The 20,846-nt window shown below is 38.4% G+C and overlaps 1 long non-coding RNA gene across 1 annotated transcript; it reads right to left on the minus strand.

Annotated features, from left to right (window-relative positions):
• Window positions 1-942: 942 nt before the first annotated feature.
• LOC131837949 (uncharacterized) lies at window positions 943-20,623 on the minus strand. Its single transcript, XR_009356384.1, has 5 exons — window positions 20,564-20,623; window positions 12,262-12,447; window positions 8,159-8,468; window positions 5,031-5,135; window positions 943-1,249 (listed from the first exon to the last, which is right to left on the minus strand). It is a non-coding gene; the product is annotated as an uncharacterized LOC131837949 (long non-coding RNA).
• Window positions 20,624-20,846: the final 223 nt, after the last annotated feature.

Below are 20,846 nucleotides of genomic sequence, written 5' to 3' on the forward strand. Positions count from 1 at the left end.
ATTCACATGTATATGATGAAGATGCAAATAACAAGACATGTTGAGCTTAAAGGAAATGCTACCTTGGTCTTTGCTGTGGGATCTTGGGTGGATGAACAAACTACTCACTGGGACAGAGAAAAAGAGAAATTTTACAGCAGGAGATGATGAGTCTAGTTTTGTATCTGCTCAGATTTGGTAAATCAGTGAGATATGCGAGTCAAGCTCATCTGCATCATCACTGTGAATCATATCTCACACAGCCAGGGCTCATTTTCATAATTTCTCCATAATAGCATCTGTTGTTAGACTTACCTTGGCTAGTAACTAGAAGAGATTGCAAGTAGATGTTTCAACAAAGAAAAATTACTTTAAGAAATAACCAGTAAATTGATGGAGTTTGGAGATCATTTAGGTTAATCCCCTCATTTGACAAATAAATCGAAAGGACCCGGAAAGCGTTTTATTCTTTCCTACATAGGGGGGTATTTTAAAAAGCATAGCCTACACGGATCAATCATGGAGCAAAACATTTGACTGAACATTTATGGTATGTTCCAGACTTTATTAATTGATTTATGGTATGAATAATAATAATAATAATAATAATAATGATAGTAGCAATGTAAAATATTTAAGTACCAGGTGCCAGGGAGTTACAAAGTGTTTTTTATGCATTAGAGTGCTTATTTCTTATAAAAGACTGAGTTTATTAAGAAATAGAATTCTAATGGTTAGTAAATTGTCCAACATCATGTTCTTAACTATTATGCTCTATTATTTTTGTTCCTGATTTAGAGCAACCAAGAATATGATGGGAGGGGGCAAGTATTACACACACGCTTAGAAAACTATACAAGAAGGCATTTTAAATACTAGTTTGGGGATAACAGACTAGAAGCTACTGCAACATCTTTATAGACTAGAGACTTCAAATCAGAGGGACAATGCTGTAGACCTTATTGAAGTTTGTTCATCTTTGGGCTAAGATGATCATCTTTTTTTGTTGGACATCTGCTAGACATTGAATAGGAAAGAATTTTTTGTCCTTGGTGTGTAACTTGCTTGTTTGGAAGACACAGACCTTGTGAACTTTCTCAGAGGCTCTTGACAACTTCCTTCTTGTTCTTGTTCAGCTCTCCACCTGCATGGGGGGTCGTCTCCCCTTTTGGACTTATGAAACCCCTCACTGTAGAGCGAGGACTCTGCCATTGTGACCAGGTGCCCCAGAGAATGGAGTGTGGGGGAATTCGATGTTCTTGAAATAAGCCTGGAAAATAAAAGGCAGATTAATTCTTCCTGTATTCTCTGTCTCATGGGCTTCTCTAAAGCGTGGTTTCTCCACGTTACTCTTCCAGACCATTTACATGTACTGAATGAATCAATCCAAGGAGCCTCCCTTAGGGTTGTCATCTTGATCCTGAGATAAGCAAACTGCTCTGAAAACAACGCTTTGCACTTTTTCCCATCATCTTGATTGCTCCAGCCTTCCTCTTCTCAGGTAAAATGTTGGCATCTTAATCCTTGCTTTAGGCTCTTTTCTAAGAGCCAATGGTGAAGAAAACATTTAAAGTTTCGACACTTTGAAAGTGGCATCAAGATTTCATTATGCATAATAATTTCTAATTTCTTTGAGGCAAGAAGTTGAGTTACATTTTCTCATCAAAGTTGGTGGGTAGGATTAAGTCACTTACCTAGTGACTGAATCCTGACAAGTGCCGAACTAGTGTGTTATGGTGAAGCTTCAGTAGTCTATATTCATGCCTCACCAAGCTTTTTTGGTATAAGCCACATGCTATAGTTCTTCTCAAAAAGTATCAGAATATCAGTGAGACTTAGGATAATGGCAAACATGTAGATAACTTGGAGGCCTCCCGGAACTCCCACCTCTGTAGGCTTGCCAAGGTCATTTCAATAATCTTGGAATAATTCAATTCTATATTTTATATGATAGAAATTTGTGGATCCCACTTACAGCACTATGGCTGGGTTTAAGTGTATTTCATTTTATTGTTATGTATTGAAATAAATGGACATATTATGCTGCAGGTGCAAAAATGTACATGAAATTTAGAAGATAAAATACAAGACTCCAAAGAAATATGTTTGCCACAGACTGCTTTGAGAAAACATGCTCCACTCCTCTTGGAATTCTCAGTTGCTAGGAGTAATTAGTTTGGAAAATTTGAGAACCACTGTGTGGGTGTATGTATAATTCCCCCCCACCCCCATTAAACATATCTATACATCTATAAAGTGAATAAAAAAAGTTACTCAAAAAAACTGCTCCATGTCTGTGTTCTAGGGGGATGTTGCAGAATTGCTTTTCAAAGGAAGATTCCTTTTTAGTGTGGAAGAAGACACTGTAACAGGCCTTTTGGTTTTCCAAGTTAAGTAAATCCCAGCAGCTAGTCTGGAAGGGAAATGTTGAAACACAGAGGAGTGTAAACAGCTATCATCATTCTGCCAGGTTGACAACCCTTGCAAGATTATTACGGGATGGCCTGTTTTAACACCTCCGGCTGGGGTTAAGGGAAAAGGAATGTTTGGGCTCTACTCACAGGGAGGGAGGTTGAGCAAGAACCAGACTCTCATTTGAACTGACACTGGTTCTGAAAACAGAGTGGCAGGCTGAGGGCTCCAGAGGAAACTACTGACCGACCCAGGACCTCCACTTAAAGGATGTGATAGCAGATAGGTTTGGTTGTGTTTTTCTTCTCTGAAATTCTCCTCTGTTCTTAAGCCCTCAATTGTGCTTCGGGGACTGAGGAAGGTCTGCAATTGGGGGCAACGTACACCTGCAGACTGTTGGGGCGGCATATAAAAGTGATGATGAGTCCCCCAGAAATGATGAGGGAGCAGCAGATTGGAACGAGAGCAAACCACACCAGAGGAATGAGAACATTGTCTGGGTATTCTCGGAATCGTGCAGAGCTTTGCATTTCCTGAGGCAGAGGGGTTTGAATTTGTTTTTTGGGGGTATTAAATGCATTGAGTCATCACAGAGGAGAGAAGAATCTCGAAGTATAAATACATGTCTATGGTATTGCAAATCAAGGTATGGTGTATTTATTATTGGAAGGGTACTTGGGATTAAAAAAACATGGATGAAGGAACAAAGTCTCTGATAAGAGACAATGATGCTGCCTCTCTGAGAGGAAAGGCTGGGCTTACAGGAGGGACATGGGATTTTAACAAAGATGTTTTATAAATTGAACACTACAGAGCAGGCAAAAAGGGGACTAGCAAGTGTAGAGCAACAGGACGATTAGGAGAATCAAGACATCCTTTAACTAATTTAGTTACAAGGACTTCTCTCTATCTCTTGAAGAATCTTTTAAAAATACAAATCTGATCACGTCCCCCATGCACTTGAAACACATCAATGGTTTCCCATTGCCTGTAGGATCAAGTACCAAATCCTTAACTTGCTTGGTAAGATTGTCTGAGCTGGTGCTTATATCAAGAATTTCAGTCCCTTCTCTTGTCATCACTCTTCTCTGTCCTTCCCCTGCCAGCCACTCTGGGTATGTCTGTCTCTATGATTGCATAAATAAAACTTCAGTTCCTTTACCCCTGGGCTTCTGAGCCAAGTTTTCCTTCCACGTGTGTCCCTCTTGCCTCTCCTCTTCCACTCTTTGTTCAAGTAGCAGAGGAAATGCCATTTCTTTAGGCTGACCCCCTTCAGCTCCCCAGACCTGCTGAGGTCCCCCGGTGAACGCCCTTGTAGACTCTGTGCTTCCCCCCTTCATACCATTCTTCCAGAAAATACTTCCTGAGCCTGGCATTGTTACCTGCTTGAGAAACACAGCAGTGAAGGCAACAGACGCGAATCTCTGTCCTCCTCACAGTGACATGTTTCCTCCTTGCATTCTCTGTTCGACACAGCTTCATGGCGGGGGGCAGAGAACATGTCTGTCTTGTTCGCCCTTTAAATCCCCGCACACATAGTATTGAGCCTGGAACACTCTGGTGCTTAACGAATATGTGTCAAAGGTATGAATATTAGAGAAGTAGGAGATTCACCGGGGCCCGTCAAACTGGAACCAGGAAGTCTTAAAATACTTTGGTGGCTAGTTTTAGCCTAGATCAACGGCACACAGTGATTTATTAAACCTGGAAAATTATAAAACTTGCTAGGAATATGATTGATATGAAAAGATGGCTTGACCTATTAGGTGGCTACATTTCAAGCTTTCGAGGGCAGATATTGATTTGAAGTGTTTTAAGGGAGCAGGGTAGAGGGGGAGCAAAAGTGTCCTGGCCTCCAGCAGCTTTTCAGAAGCTGTGGGGCCTCCTTAAATGCTTACGTTGGGAAGTATTTTACAACCAGCCTCGTGTTCGTTTGGGAGCAAGCTACTGCTGTAGAATGTTTAGAATTTTTCTTTCTTTCGTCTTTGTTGGCATGAGAGAACAGAATTAAGTGGGAAGGCTAATTTTGCTTTAAAAAAAAATTTATCCTTTTGCAAATTAGTTTTTAGCTACAAATAAATACTGGTTCTGAATGAGAAGTTTGAAAGAGTAAATTAATTTAATTCTAGACAGTAAATTCCTTGAGAATAGGGTCTGTGCCACAGTCAGCTTTGAGTCCTCGGTACTGAGCACTGATCCTGACAATAATAAATTACCTAGAAGTATTGTTTTTTCTTTTCATGAATGAAGAAACACAGTTTCTTGAGTGGGAAAAAAAATCAGTCAAATTGCTTGTTTTTGTTAGCATAGAGACCAGTAATTTTAATTGGCTAAAGTTTTCGTATTCATAATTCATGGATTATTTTGATGTAGATAAGGTCAGGAAAAATTGTCAACCAAATCAAAATAAGATGTTTTAATTAGATCACATTAGAATATGTATTTATAGCCTACCTAGTTCTATAAGAAAATCAAATACAATAAAAGAAAACATAAAACAAAAACCATAGAAAGGAAACTAGAAAAGAACATTACATTAAGAAAACATCTTTGAGGAAAGGCATAGCAATCTAGCGTGATACTTAGCTTTAAGTTTCCTGTCAGCCAATGCTAAGAGGAAAACACGAAGGGGTACCTACTTCTCATTGTCCAGGAGAAGAAAGCATCCAGGTTCATCCAGAGAAAGAACATCTTCCTCCTCCTGACATTGAGGTAATTTATTCGATAGCTTTGTAAAGAAGACCCTGAGAAAAATGGGAACAAGAAACTTAACGTCAATTTTACAAATAGAGATGAAAAGACAAATACACGTGAAATGTTATTTTTTCCAGCTGTGGGTGAAAGATGAGGACAGAACATTAAAACGTGATTCCATGAAAACTATTCCTGAAGGTAAGAGGAGAAGTTCTGTGTTTCTCTGGAGGAATGCGGTATAAAACTTGGGGAGGATTAAGAACAGAGTATTTTGTATCACCCTTGGTTCTAAAGGTCTCAGAGTCCAGGGCCAATCAACGGAGTGCCACAGAAACCAAGGCTGAGACAGGTGAAGGCTGTCACCGTGGGGGCGGTGAGGAGGACAAGGCAACATGCAAGTGCTCTGAGCCTTCACCCCTACTCTTGCCTCTACTGCAACCAGTGATGTGCCTCATTTCCAGGTTTTAAATTTTGGAGCTCTTTTCCCACTTTTGCTTTCCTTTGAGAGGAAGCTTCTGCAGGGAGATAGGCACACTTGTAGCATTACATACTTCTATGAAGAAGCCTTCACTGACCAGGCTGTTTAGAAAGCACCCACCTGCCTCGAGCCAGCAGCTTTATCCCCTTGTGCTGCTTTGTATTTCTTAATAGCTCTTACCAATATCTATGTTACTATATAACTTATTTCCTTATTTTGTGTACCAGTCAGGATTATAACAAGACACATTATCCTTGAACTGGGTGATTGGAACACAGTATAATCAAAGAAATAGTGACCAAGATGTGGGCAAGGTTCAGGGAAACCAGTGAGGGCTCATGTACGGCTGTGGGGCTGACAACAGTGGCAGTAGGGTTGGGGGTGGGGGCATGGATACCTCCAGGCCTGTAAGGGAAAACTGAAAGAGCAATTATTAGAGGTGAAAGAAAAATCTAGAAAGGATAACAACTTGGAAGACACCCTTGGAAGAAGGATATGGCCCTCCCATGATGAACAAATTCCACAACTTTTTTCTCCTCTTGAGCTCCCAGTCCCTTCCACTGGCCAAATTCCACTGGAGAGGAGAGGGCAAGTGAGTTTGTTGATGCGGTCTGTGGAGAAGGCTGGAAGGTACGTCAGGAAGAGCATACAAAGGATCACCACTATATTTCATTTCCTGTCTTTCTCCTCAGCCGAAACCTAAGTTCCAAGAGGACTGGGATTTTTGCCTGCTGTATCCTCTGTGTGTAGAACAGTGCTTGGCTCATGGTTGGTGCTCAATAAACATTTCTTTCTCTTTTTTTTCTTAAGATTTTATTTATTTATTTGACAGAGATCACAAGTAGGCAGAGAAACAGGCAGAGAGAGAGGAAGGGAAGCCGGCTCCCCACTGAGCAGAGAGCCTGAGGCGGGGCTCGATTCCAGGACCCTGGGATCATGACCTGAGCTGAAGGCAGAGGCTTTAACCCACTGAGCCACCCAGGTGCCCCTCAATAAATATTTCTGAGATGAAGAAATACCAGTTGATTTAACATAAGCTTAAAAGCTCGACTACAATGGAATAGCAGTTATAGACTATTTATAAAATGTTACCATGCGAGATACTTTTTACATTGGTTTTCTTTGTCTCCCTGATTTATAGGAGTAGTAAATGCTTGATACTTGATAAATTATTTGAATTATATATATATTTAGGTTCCTGGACCCAGTTTCCATGTATATGTGCATATGTATGCTGGGGAGGATTTCCTACATAATACCAAGCAATTTTCAAACACTAGTGGGGTGTCCTAAGGTCAACTCAAAAGGGTTCAGTCCTTCAAGACTGCACCCCCTCTCCCCCGTGCCAATTTTAAGTCCAGGTTGTCCTCTGTGCTTCTGACCATCATTGGTTCCCAGGACCTCCTCCCAGATTCAATTACTTTGCTAGAGCAGCTCCCAGAACTCAAACATTTTACTTACTAGATCACTGGTTTATTACCAAAAGATACAACTCAGGAACAGCGAGAGGGAATAGATGCATAGAGCAAGGTATGATATGTGGGAAGAGCTCAACGCTTCCATGCTCTCTCAGAGTAGGTCATTCTCCCCAAATCTCCATGTGTGCATCAACCTGGAACCTCTCCAAACCCTATCTTTTTTGTTGTTTTGTGGACGTTCTTTACATAGGCACGACTGATTAAATTACTGGGCATTCTTGACTATTCAACCTCCAGCCCCTCTTCTCTGAAGGTCTGAGGTGGGACTGAAAGTTCCAACCCTCTAAACAAGTAGTTGGCTCCACTGGCAACCACCTCATTAGCATAACATAAGGCACCTTTATCACTTTCAATACTTAGGAAATTCTAAGATTTTTGAGATCTGTGAGCCAGAAATGGGGATGAAGACTGTATATATTTCTTATAATAAATCACAACTATATATATTATATGTGTATATAAATATATATGTGTGTGTGTATATATATATATATATATATAGTGTGTGTGTGTGTGTGTGTGTGTGTGTGTGTATGTGTGTGTGCAGCTCCAATATGGTGTATTTAAAATTATATTATTAACACTTTGGAAATAATTTTCAATTGGGCTTTGAATAACTATATTTAGAAGAAGAACTTCCTGCACTGGCATTTTCTGTATATTAATAAAATCCAAATCATCTTTATTTCATATGTACCTCATGTTGCTGAGGACAGCATTATCTTATTTAAGTCCTCTACATTTCAATAAAGCAACAATCATAGCATAAAACATCAAGCACAACAACATTTATACCACTAAACTGGTCAAGATTTATCACAGAGACAACTGTTTTGAACACCCTTCTGCTAGGGCAAAAAAAAGGAAGGTCAGTGATTTATGTGAATGGACAGATGGGTCATAATGTATTCCTTCAAAGTGATCTAATTTGGTCTCTGACAGGCTGTAAAAAGAAGTGGCTTAGGGCAGAGTGTCCTTCACTGACACAAATGCGGCCTCTGGTGGAGGAACTTCTCTATGTACTCAGCCAGGGGCTGGGCAAGGGTTGAGGTCCGCCTCTTAAGGTGTCGGGATCACAGGGCCTAGGAATTAGATCAGGAGCAACTCCTTGACTCACCTGAGGAAGTCTCTACGTTACCAGTGCCATCAGTCAGTGTTGGAGGAGCTCAACTCAATATGGCTGGCATTGCTGAGAAAGCCATTAGGTCTCTGGAGCTCTGGCAGCATCTTGTGAAGTCTTGAGACTTGAGAGGTTCACGGACGGTGCTCCTTCTAAGACAATTTGGTGACATTGTGACAGGTGTCCAAAGTGAGGGTGTTAGATCATATTCCAGCTCAAATGGTTTTGCCACTCCATGGGGCGCTGCTCCCTGAAGGAGGATTTCACATTCTCTGTTCGTATCAGGATTGGCCATATATATGACTTGCTTTGTGGATGAAGTGGGGAAAGGAGATTTAAGAACAAGCTTGAATTTTATCATGATTCATTTTCCTCTACCACAGTCTTAATGTTCCCGGAGAATTTTGCTCTTTAGTTTCATCCTGGAGTGAAGTTGGCGTCAGTCAGAGCTGAGGGTCAAGTGACAATGGACAATGAATATGAATGAGAAATAGACCTTTGTTGCTGTTTGCCACTGAGACTTTGGGGTCATTTGTTACCGCAGCATAACCTAGCACATCTGACTGATACAAGGAAATCGTATCTCTCACTGTTCCTATTCACCCAACCTCTGGGAGGAACAGCTGTTATTGTGGCCAAACAGTAGGCTTGTAGGTCTCACCAACCATGTAAGGTGGTAACACAATGAAGGCTGATGGAGGTCAGATCGAGAGTGCCAGGTTAATGGGGAATTAGCCACTGGCAACGTTTCCTTGCTGAGAAACAATTTCAACTTGAAACTGGCCCGAGCAAGGATGTGGGTGTTGTTTCAGAGGCTGTGACTAGCTCAGGGTGGTTGTTTTGGGCTTCCAAGAGGATGCATGGGAAGGTGGCCAACCAAGGCACTGCTACAGAAGGACTGTTCCCAAGACATGGAAACCCCTGGCCTGTTTGGACTGTGAGTACTGTCACAAGGTAACAGTGACATCTGGAATTGGTGCTCCTGAAGAGGAGGCAGTGGAAGCAGCAGGAGACGGAAGCATTAATAACTGTCAAGAACAGGGCGGACAGGCTAACTTAATGGGTGAGCTCAGTCCACTCGGGGCCTGATAAGTCCTGTCACTCTCCCTTTCTACAGTCACTCCTCCTGGGAGACGAATAAATCATATCCAATGACCTAATAAAATAATAAGGTTTGTCTGAGTTTTGACAACAGTGGACCTCAAATTCAGAGGGAGAGAAATAGGAGGCATTTTAAAATTGCTTTCTCACCGGAATACAGGAAGGCTAGAGATGAACACAAAGTTATGTTCTGTCCACTAGTTGTCAGTTTCCTGAAAATACCCACAAATCTATAACACTTTATAGAGCTATACCCCAGAGTCGGGTTAAGTAGGTGGCGTTTTTCTGTGGGACGTTGTCTCTGTTAGGTAACTCAACAGTATCTTTTTAGCATGAAATTAATTTACTGAAGGTCAATCTTTAAAATTACTTCATTTTAATTACGTGGAGTGGGCATTCAAGCAAGGCAGATCTGAGTTTGAATCTCAGCCCTGCTCTCTAGACCTCTGGCCTTGGCAAGGTACTTAATTTCTCTGAGTCACTTTCTTTCATGTGTTGTTGTGGGAAATTAAATGAAACTACAATGTATTTAGGCATTTGGCGCAGAGCCTGATACTTAAGAGCTCAATCCTTTTTAGCTGGGAGGATTTCTGCTGCCGGTGCAGGTTAGTCCTGGTATGACTAACAAGGTGCATTTGGTAATCATTATAATTAGAAGAATAGGTGACTACTGAATTTACCATTTACTCTATTAGGTCAACCACATGGTGAACCCAGCCCAATACTTTGCTGTAAATATCTAGGTTAAATTTCCACATGGCTGATAGCTGGGTATAATGTTTCAGTTGACACGTTTCCTTATTCATTAAGAGCCGGTAGTTTGTGTCACTAGTTAATACCGTTGAATTCAGCAAGTATTTGAGTCACTATTGCACACAAAACACCGTGATAATTTCTCCAAGGCCATCCTTTTTACCTGCTTTCTGTCTTCTGCCCATTTAACAAAAAGGGCTGCTGTTTCTGTTCTACCTGTGTTCTCAATTCTGTCTTTCCAGACCCTCAGGAAACTTAGTCTGTCAATTATTTCTTCCCTTGATTATTGTCAATCCCCTCTGTTCTGCTGTTTCCTTCTCTGCTGGGACAGAAAACCAAAGAATAAAAAGCAGAACAGCACACACAGGGAAGGATCCTTTACCAGGAAGCTCAGACGCTCCAGTTCAGGCCAGCTGATACAAAGAGCATGAAGGGGCTGGGTGTTTGGGGTCATCATCAGGATAATTAATTATATCTGGTGAATCTGGACACCTTTTCTCTCCCTATACCGAACAGCTGGTAGAACCTAGCTAATTAAACTTGTGACAACCTTTCTTTTTTTTTTTTTTTTAAAGATTTTATTTATTTATTTGACAGAGAGAAATCACAAGTAGGCAGAGAGGCAGGCAGAGAGAGAGAGGAGGAAGCAGGCTCCCTGCTGAGCAGAGAGCCCGATGCGGGACTCGATCCCAGGACCCTGAGATCATGACCTGAGCCGAAGGCAGCGGCTTAACCACTGAGCCACCCAGGCGCCCGTGACAACCTTTCTTAAATAGAGTGTATGAAATTCTTGGTGCTAGTCTAGCCTGAACTGTAGATCTGGAACTTTCTAACAAGTAGGGGCAGGAAAGAGGAAAGGGAAAAAGAGACTTTGGCATATTTTCCTAGCATAAATCCTAACAGAGGTTAGTAGCAGGTGTTCTGCCGTGGGTAACGCTCCGTCAGATGCAAGAACCAAAAAGGACAGGGACCTCCCAATTCCAAAGAACCAACCACCAGTACACTCTGCCATGCTGGAAATTGGACCCCTCTTCCAATCAGAGGATGCAGAGAGTTCCAACATTTGGATGTGATTTATTTATTTATTATTTTTAAAGATTTTATTTTTAATTAATCTCTCCACCCTACTTGGGGCTCAAACTTACAACCCCGAGATCAAGAGTCACATGTTTGGGGCGCCTGGGTGGCTCAGTGGGTTAAAGCCTCTACCTTCAGCTCAGGTCATGATCCCAGGGTCCTGGAATCGAGCCCCGCTTCCGGCTCTCTGCTTTCTGCTCTCTGCTCTCTGCTCGGCAGGGAGCCTGTTTCCTCCTCCTCTCTCTCTGCCTGCCTCTCTGCCTACTTGTGATCTCTCTCTGTCAAGTAAATAAATAAAATCTTAAAAAAAAAAAAAAAAAAAAGAGTCGCATGTTCCTCTGACCGAGCCAGGCTGGTGCCCTGGATGTGATTTTTTTTTTTTAAACAGACTCAGTATTGTCAATCTCTTTTCAAACAAGGGAAGAAAATGATCAAGTAATAGGAAAGGGTCAACTGCTCTACCATTGTAGCATTTGCTTTGTCTTATTAAATATTCTGATTATCTTATGCATTTCAGTGCTAAAGTGACAGATTCAGGCTATCCAAGCTAATATATATACCACATAAGCCATTTGAAGTCATAAAAAATAGTTTTTAAAATTCATAAAATAAATCCCATCCTTTTAAAAGATAGTTTTGACTCTTCTAGATCCTTTTGATTTCCATATACATCTTCAAATCAGCTTGCCAATGACTCTGCTTACTCTTTAATATAACACTTTCGACCCACCCATCCATTTTGTTGACTTGAGTTATAACATAAAAGGTAAAATGCAAACATATCAAATGTAAACAACATTCAAATAATGCAAATATGTGAATAATATGAAAAAATGCTAATTTTCCACAAGTAGAACACAGGCAGAAGTTGTCACACCTTTAATCTGGAGGCAAATGGGCTCGTTACCAGCTACTCGGTGTAGGGGAGAGAAAAGAGGTCTAACTTGTCCAGCACCTTTGAATATAGTTCTTTAATTAATGGAAATGTGCAAATATGCAAATCATGTGAAAATAAGTGAACTGAGAAGAGCTTCATGCTCTTGACTTAGTATTCCTGAGATGAAATGACATGCCTTTTCAGTTCATAGATAATCTTCGAAAACACAGGAGATGGGATATCTATGAAAATCATTACTAATCTAATATTTCAAGTTGTGGAAATGCATTACCTTTTTCTTTAAAATTATCCAACGACTGGCAGACGATTTGCTGGCTCCCTGGAGACCGCCAGTTATCAATACAGCACACTGGAAGAAACCCCCAAAACCAAGGAAGCAGTGGGATTCCAGACAAGGTGGAATTTAAGGTTGAGAGAGGCTGTAGGCAAGAACGATGCAAAATTTTCACCTTTATTCCTAAAAATGGAATAAAGAAAACACTATTATTTCATCAGTGTTTTCTCATGTCATAAAAATGTCCTCAGAACCTCCCCTTTAATTGGCTGTTTAATATTCTGTGGTGTGGTTGGACCAGCAAACTGAGTTCAACAGTGCAGGAAGAGTTCTCCACACGACAATGCAGCAGCAACTTACTACTAGGATTTTTATTAAGACTATAAATCAGATCAATAGGCTCAGGAAGAAAATACCACCAATGGATAGTGAAAAGCCACTTGATAAACTTCATCCCCAATTTCACGTTTTGCTGTGTTCTTCAGCAGCTGCTATGCCACAGAGGTTTTATCTCCTTGACAGTTTGAACCGCTGGAAAAAAATCCTCCTGAAAGACTTTTATTTCTTAAGTAATGATTTAATAACCTTCCATTTCTAGGTTATTAATGGTTATTGATCTGTTCTGATTTTGTTGACCGTCTTAAGTCAATTTTATAAAATTCCTGTTTTCACAGAAAACTATTTTCCAAGGCTAAATATTATAGGCAGAGAATTATAAATAGTTCTCTACCATCATTAATTTTTCTCCTTTCTATCTGTTATAATAGCTTTTTTTGTCCCTATTTTTGTTAGGGATTTTCCACTTTTCTTGATTAGATTTACCAAAGGTTTATTTATTGTATTTTTCTCATCAAGAAGTGTTTCATTGAATATAAAACCTTACTTTTCAAAATTCATTTTGGTTTATCTTTATTACTTTTCTCTCTGCTTTACTTAGGTATTTTATTTATTAGATGATTGACTGATGTTTATCTCTTTCAGCTTGAGTTGGATTATTTATTTTCATATTTAGTTTTAATAATAAAAATTAAGATTATATGTTCTGCCTTCAGTGGAATTATTCATTCATTTCACAATTTTATTGAATGTCTATTGAGGATCAGTGCACAGAGCAAACATAAATCCCTGACTTCATAGAGCTCACACTGATAGAGGAAAGTGAAAAAGATAAAGTTATTTATGTAGTATATGAGAAAGTGATACATTTTAGGGAAAAAAGATAAATGAGAAACAGTTGATAAGAAATCCTAAATGGGGTGACACTTGGGTGGTTCAGTCATTAAGCATCTGCCTTCAGCTCAGGTCATGATCCCAGAGTCCTGGGATCAAGCCCCACATCAGGCTCCTTGCTCAGCGAGGAGCCTGCTTTCCCTCTGTGTCCCCTACTCTCCACTCGTGCTCTCACTCTCTCTCACTCTGCTTGTGCTTCCTCTCTCTCTGACAAATCAATCAATCAATCTTTAAAAATATCCTAAGGGGGTATGTATAGAATTTGCAATTAGGTTATTGTATCTTGAGAATTCTTAATTTCACACCTTATTTTTGTCCAACTAGTATATATTTGCATTTTTTTTTTTTTTTAAGATTTTACTTATTTATTTGACAGAGATCAGAAGTAGGCAGAGAGAAAGGAAGCAGGCTCCCCGCTGAGCAGAGAGCCTGATGCGGGGCTCAATCCCAGGACCCTGGGACCATGATCTGAGCCGAAGGTAGAGGCTTTAACCCACTGAGCCACCCAGGTGCCCCTATGTTTGCATTATTATTTCCTTCTTTGCCAGTACTTACTGAGAGCACCTTAAATTTTATAACTTACTTTAAAACTCTTATCACTTATTTCCAGTTTTGTTGAATTGTTGGTTAGAGGACGTGGCTTAGACAGGCTTTGTGGTGGGTGTACTTATTGATGTGTTTTGTGACCATGTAAGTTAGCACTGGGCCTAACAGGCAGTACCAGAACATCCGGTAAGGGGCTTGCGTAAGGGGCCAATTCTTGTCCTCGAAGAGTCCACAGTAAGAAGTCCAGGACTGCCATGAAGGAACAGGGCTGTTTCCCTTTTCCTGCTCTGCTGATATGCAGAGAGGGGCTGCATCTCAGGCATCTGATGGATATTATAGGCAGCAAGAAGGAGGAAGGCCAAGAGGCAGTACTAGCTGGTCCTTGCTGATGTGTCTTGCTGATGTGTCTGATGGTCAGAACTAAAGCCCATGGGCACCCCCAGCCACAAAAGAGCCTACAGATAGAGAAGGAAAACTAAAAATGTACTTATTTTGTAGTTTAGAGTGATATTGGGTAGGCCAACACAGTGAATCTCTCACAGTATTGCTTTTTGCAAATATACCCAAGACATAGGAATGATATATCTTTATAGGGTTCTTTTTCCCCTAAATTTCAAATTCCTTATGTCATTGTTATTTTTTGTATACTTGACCTGTCAAAGGCTAAAAATGGTCTATAAAGTCTTCTAGAATATACATGTTTTTCTTTCTGCTTTGATTTTTAACAATCATACTTTCTATATTTTAAAGCTATTGCATTTAGTGCTTAAAGGTCATTGATATGTTCTTATTATGGACTAATGCCTTTTATGCTGTCTTTTTTTTTTTTTTTAGATTTTATGTATTTATTTTTGCAAGAGAGAGAGAGAAAGACAGATAGCAAGCATGAGCAGGGGGAGGGGCAGAGTGAGAAGCAGACTCCCCGCTGAGCAGGGAGCTCAGGACTGAGCAGGACTGAGCAGGACTCGATCCCAGGACCCTGGGATCATGAATTGAGCCGAAGGCAGACACTTAACTGACTGAGCCACACAGGCTCCCCTATACTGTTTCTTTCTGACTTGGATTCTATTTTATACAACTCCTTCCTCTATTTTATTTTAATTTACACTTGATTGGAAAACCTTGGCCCATTCTTGTTTTTTAACCTTTGCCATTTTATTTTAGGGCATCTTTTCTGTGTATCATACACTTCCTTATTTATCCACTCATTCATCACAAATATTTGCTGAATTCCTGTGGTGTGCCAGGTAATCCGTGATGCTGGAGATAGGACAGGAGACAAAACAAAGGATATAATTGTGAGACTATTACATATATTGAACAAGTATGACCCATGGAACGTAATCACTGGGTAACTTTAATTCATTGGTACTCCTTCAAATTTATTCATGAAGTTAGTTCTTTCTCTTGCCGATTTACTTTTCTCTTTCTCTAGGTTCCAACATAATTGAGTCCAAAAACTAGCTTAGAAGAGCAGTAGGAGCAATAACAGTGCCAGGAAAGAGAAGCCAACAAATAACAGTTTTCTCACAGAGAATTTGTTTGTAAAAAGGCCTGAGTTGGGAAAGGGGATAATCTTTGAATAGAGTTTAAATTTTGATTATCATTTGACATACTAATTACTACCAGAGGGTAATGAGAAGTCATGGAACTGGCCTGAAATTTCACCTCCAGGGAAGTAAGAACCAGTCCCATATGCATAGGTCTCTCTCTCCCTCTGTATCCAGGTAGCTAGTTCCCAATTTGTTGCTATAATCTGGGGTCCAGATTACATTCATTAAATTATAATCTTCCAGATTTTCTCTTTTGAATTGATTGAATTGATCCTGTAACTGTATTTCCAATGATTATTTACAACAAATTCTGCTTAATTTTCATATTTTCAACCCCCTTTTTTATATCCCATATTTCCCATTCTAAGTTTTGATTATTTTATCTCCAGGACAGAATGCATTTTAAGTTCTTATCTGTAGCTTAGGTAAACAGTCGACAATTCATCAGGTTATCACATGCTTGCATTTCACAATTTCCCCTTTATAATTTGTGATCTTTGTTTCATGGTCTTCTGGCATTAATGTTACACAAGAAAAGTTGGAGGTAAGGCTAATTTTCCTTCTTTGTAGGCAACAAAATTTTTTGCCTGAAAGGTCATAGAAATTTTTCATTACCCTTGAAGTTCAAGAAATTTTCCAGAATAGTTTATGGTTTAATTTTGTTTGGATTGTGGTATGCCTTTTTAACCTGCATTCCCAGAACTTTCTATAAAATCTTCCCTAATTTTGATACCCCAGATTCCTAGTTCAGTTCTTATAGACAGGCAAGCAAATTACAAAAGAGTCTGTATCAAATTTAAATTCAAACATATGATATATAATTCTTACCACATTCATTTATTTTAATACAGAAATAGCTGAGTAATAGGAATGATTCAATAATTTATTAAAGTAAACCTTTTGCCTATAAAACCAGATTTTTAAAATGTGTCTAACAACCCTTAATGAAGTAGAAAAGTCAAAATGGTAATATTGTTACACTTCAGGATTAAGGTAGAGTAGAAGAGATCAAAGGACAGAGAGGATAAGTACTTGTCTTATTCAGGGAAAAATAGAACATTTGTATGGTTAAGAAATGTATAGAAAAATAAATATAAGGATGAATACTCAAAAGAAGAAAAATAGAATGTATAACTTTCACATCAGACATAATTTTATCTATCAAGTGGAAGATAGAAAATCAGAATCAAATACAGTAAGTAGAAAATATAAAATTAGACAGCAAAACTGTTCAAAGAAGCACAAATCAAAATAAATATGAATGAGTTGAACTGACAAAAGTTCAGATCCTCTCAGATCAAATGACAACCACCAACAATGACAACAACCAAGATCTTGACAACATTTGCTCCATATATCATTGGAAACTTATGCCGGACTAATTGTGTAAAGGAAACAGGGACAATGGTAGATCCCCCAGACTGTAAAGGTAAGCTAAAAATGGGCTGTGATACCTGCTAGAGCTTCATAATTTACATAAAGTCGTCTATGTGGGATGGTAAGGGAGGATGAAACAGTTGAGCAACAGAATGTGAGCCACGCTGCTTTCATGGGACTCCATTTGTGATGTCCCTCAAATCATGTCAGGACAGAAGGAGAATTGTGGTGGACTCTGTGAAGAACTACCCAGATTTTCCTTCGAAGGACTTGTTTGCCCCAATTTCTTGGAGTTTTGCTGGCAGCACAAAATATAATTTTATCCCCAGCTAAACTACTATTTAAAATTGAGTTTAAAATATAGACATTACGGGTCATGATCTCAGGGTGCTGGGATGGAACCCTGTGTCGCGCTCTCTGTTCAGCAGGGGATCTGCTTCTAACCCACCTCCCCACATGCCTCTCTGCTTGCTTAGGATCTCTGTCAAATAAATGAATAAAATCTTTTAAAAAATGTATAGACATTATTCAGATACACAAACATAGATTTCTGTCCAGACACCCTTGATTAAGGAGTTTTTTTTTTTTTTTTTTTTTTTTTTTTACAAAGATTTACTCTAACAACAAAAAATCTGTAGAGAGGAAGTATGATGCCGAATTGGGGAACACACTTCTAAATTAATTAAGTGATGTTTATAAATCAGAAAGAAAAGCTCAGTGTGTAAAGAATTATAGCTGTACTATAAGGAACGAGATACTGAAACCTTCAAATTTTTATTACAATAGCTTTATCAAATCAACTAAAGGAAAGAAATGGTAGGGAGGAAAGAAAAAGCATGATAAACATAAAATACACAGTATGATGTAATAACTTTAAATGTTTCAATAATCAAAATAGGTATAAATGGATTAAACTTAACTATTAAAATACCAATAAAAGATTTCATAAAAATCAAGCTATTTATGGCTTATAGACAAACCCATAAAATAAAACCACAGAATAAAATACACTGGGATCATAATCAAAACAAAACCTGCTGTGGCAATGTTAGTCAAACAGAAGAAAATTTAAGTCAAATGCATTAATAGGATTGAGGCAGACATACACAATGATAAAAGAATAATCTACAAGAAGAGCATAATAATCATGAGCATGTATAAACTTGACAACATAGCCTCAAACTACAAAACACAATGTTTTGGAAGGAATGGAAACACCTACAATCATGGCTGAATAACTTTAAAAACCTTGATCAAGAACAGAGATAAAAGAGACAAAATAAAATTAGTAAGGATAAATAATATTTGGTCTGCTAAATTATAAGTTTATTGTACATAAACATGTACACACAAAACATTTGGCCCAATATATAAAGCATAAACATTCTTTTCAAGCACAGAGCATTTATAAAAATTGAACATGTATTAGGTAACAGAATGTTCCAACAGATTCCAAAGACATGCTGTCACACAAACCGTGTTCTTTAATGTAATTAAGTTAGAAAGCAATAGTAATGTGACAGTTTTTAAAAACCCTGAAACTCTCTTTTGGGGTGCCTGGGTGGTTCAGTGGGTTAAAGCCTCTGCCTTTAGCTCAGGTCATGGTCTCAGGGTCCTGGGCTCGAGTGCCACATCGGGCTCTCTGCTCAGTAGGGAGCCTGCTTCCTCCTCTCTCTGCCTACTTGTGATCTCTGTCTGTCAAATAAATAAATAAAATCTTAAAAAAAAAAAAACCCACAAAAATAAACCCTGAAACTCTCAAACAATTAATTCATGGGCTAAAGAGGAAACCACACAGGAAATGATAAAATATTTAAGGCCGAACAACAAAAACACCCCCCACTACATTTCAAAATTTATATTATGCAGTTATAATATTTAGGAGGAATTTCTACTTTAATGTATTTACTTAAAAACAATAAAAATCATTTTCAGTAAAAGATCTCATCATTTAAGGTACTGTAAATATAAAGTAGTAAACTTAGAAAACAATATAAGAAGTTAATCACAATGAGAGCAGAAATGAATAGAGAAAACAAGCAAAAAATCACCAATAGTAATAATTAACAAACTCAAAACCAATTTTGTGAAAAGGCTGATAAAAAATATATATCCTTAAAAAAACTTATCAAAAAATTAAAAAATGAAAAGCAGGTATTAATAATGAACTACAATAGAAACATGGGACATAACCACAAATATTGTAGAATATATATATATATGTATATATATATATATATATAAAGTATATGTATATTTATAGAGACTAACCATTGAAAAATATAAATAATATGGACGGTTTCCTAGGAAAATACAAGTACTTAAACTCAGAAGAAAGAGAAAAGCCAAAATAAGTGAATAATTGCTAAATTGGACCAGTTTTCTCAGATCTATTCTTCCAAAGAACATATTTTAGGTAACAAAAGACGAGTTGCATGAAATTTCAAGAAATAGATAAACATTTCAGACAAGAGGAAAAAAGAGCAAGACAATCGACTTGTACATGCCTAGAATATACCCTGTATGCTAAAACTAAGCAATAAGCTTATTGACAAATGTTATTTATTGTCACAGATGCAAAATAATGAAATAAATTATTAGCAAATTAAATCCAGGTAGCTCTATTTTATCTTATTTTATTTTTTAAAGATTTTATTTATTTACTCGATAGAGATGACAAGTAGACAGAGAGACAGGCAGAGAGAGAGGAGGAAGCAGGCTCCCCGCTGAGCAGGGAGCCCGATGTGGGGCTCAATCCCAGGACCCTGAGATCATGACCTGAGCCAAAGGCAGAGGCTTAACCCACTGAGCGACCCAGGTGCCCCCAGGTAGCACTATTTTAAAACTAGTTCTGAACAACATTGATTTTAACTCACAAATTAGGCACAGTTTAATACTGGAAAATCTACCCACGTAATTTAATACATTAATTGAGAAAGTAAAATTACATAAACATCTTAGCAGATAATCATAATAAAAAATCTGATAAAGTTTAGATTCATTTGTTTTAAAAAAGTCCTGTCAGATTATAAATATAAGGAATCTTCTTAAATCCAATGAAGGATGTATACCAAAATCCTACTAGTAATGGCAAAAAATTTGAAACAATCCAAATGTTCATTAGCAGAGGAATTCAGAAGGAATAGGGTTTATTCATACAGCAGGACACTATGAAGCAGTTCTCAGTAAAGACAGATTGAAAAGATAAGTGAAAAAAAGCAGTATGTTGTTTCTGTGTACATTGTTGAGGGAGAGAGGGAGTTAAATTGGGAAGCAAAGGACATAGGCTTCACAGTTATCTGTCATGTTTTAGTTCCTTGAAAAAGGACTTACAAATACAGCAAAATGTTAATGTTTATTACATTTGGATGGCAAGGACTGTTGTTTTTATAATATCTTTAAAATATTTAAGTTTTTTAAAAAGAGAATTTCTTAAAAGTCACTAACATCAAGAGTAGGCATTCTCTCAGGAAAAAGCAAAAATCCCAATTTTTAGTAGCTTCTCATGTTCTAAATAACACAGTCGAAACCCCTTATAGAGAGAAGTTAAGACTTACATGTCTTACAAACATGTAAGATTCTCATGGACATACCTGCTGCTTTTCTAGCCTTAGATCCCATATGTGACTTCTTTATTCTCTCTGGGGGAGGCTCCTTGCCAGAAAAAGATAAAATAAAAATAAATATTAATGGATGTTTTACTATCCCAATGAAGCATACTGGGAGGGACAGACCATTATCTAGGCTAGAGGTACCAAGAACTCCAGCATTCTCCCAACCTTGAGTTACCTTGTCCCTTTAGAGAACTTTAAGAGTCCACTTGAACCCAAGATTCCCTGTAAATTTCCCTTTATAATTTAGATAAACTCTGACTCA

This window comes from Mustela lutreola, chromosome 8 (assembly GCF_030435805.1).
Source record: "Mustela lutreola isolate mMusLut2 chromosome 8, mMusLut2.pri, whole genome shotgun sequence".
NCBI classification, from domain to species: domain Eukaryota; kingdom Metazoa; phylum Chordata; class Mammalia; order Carnivora; family Mustelidae; genus Mustela; species Mustela lutreola.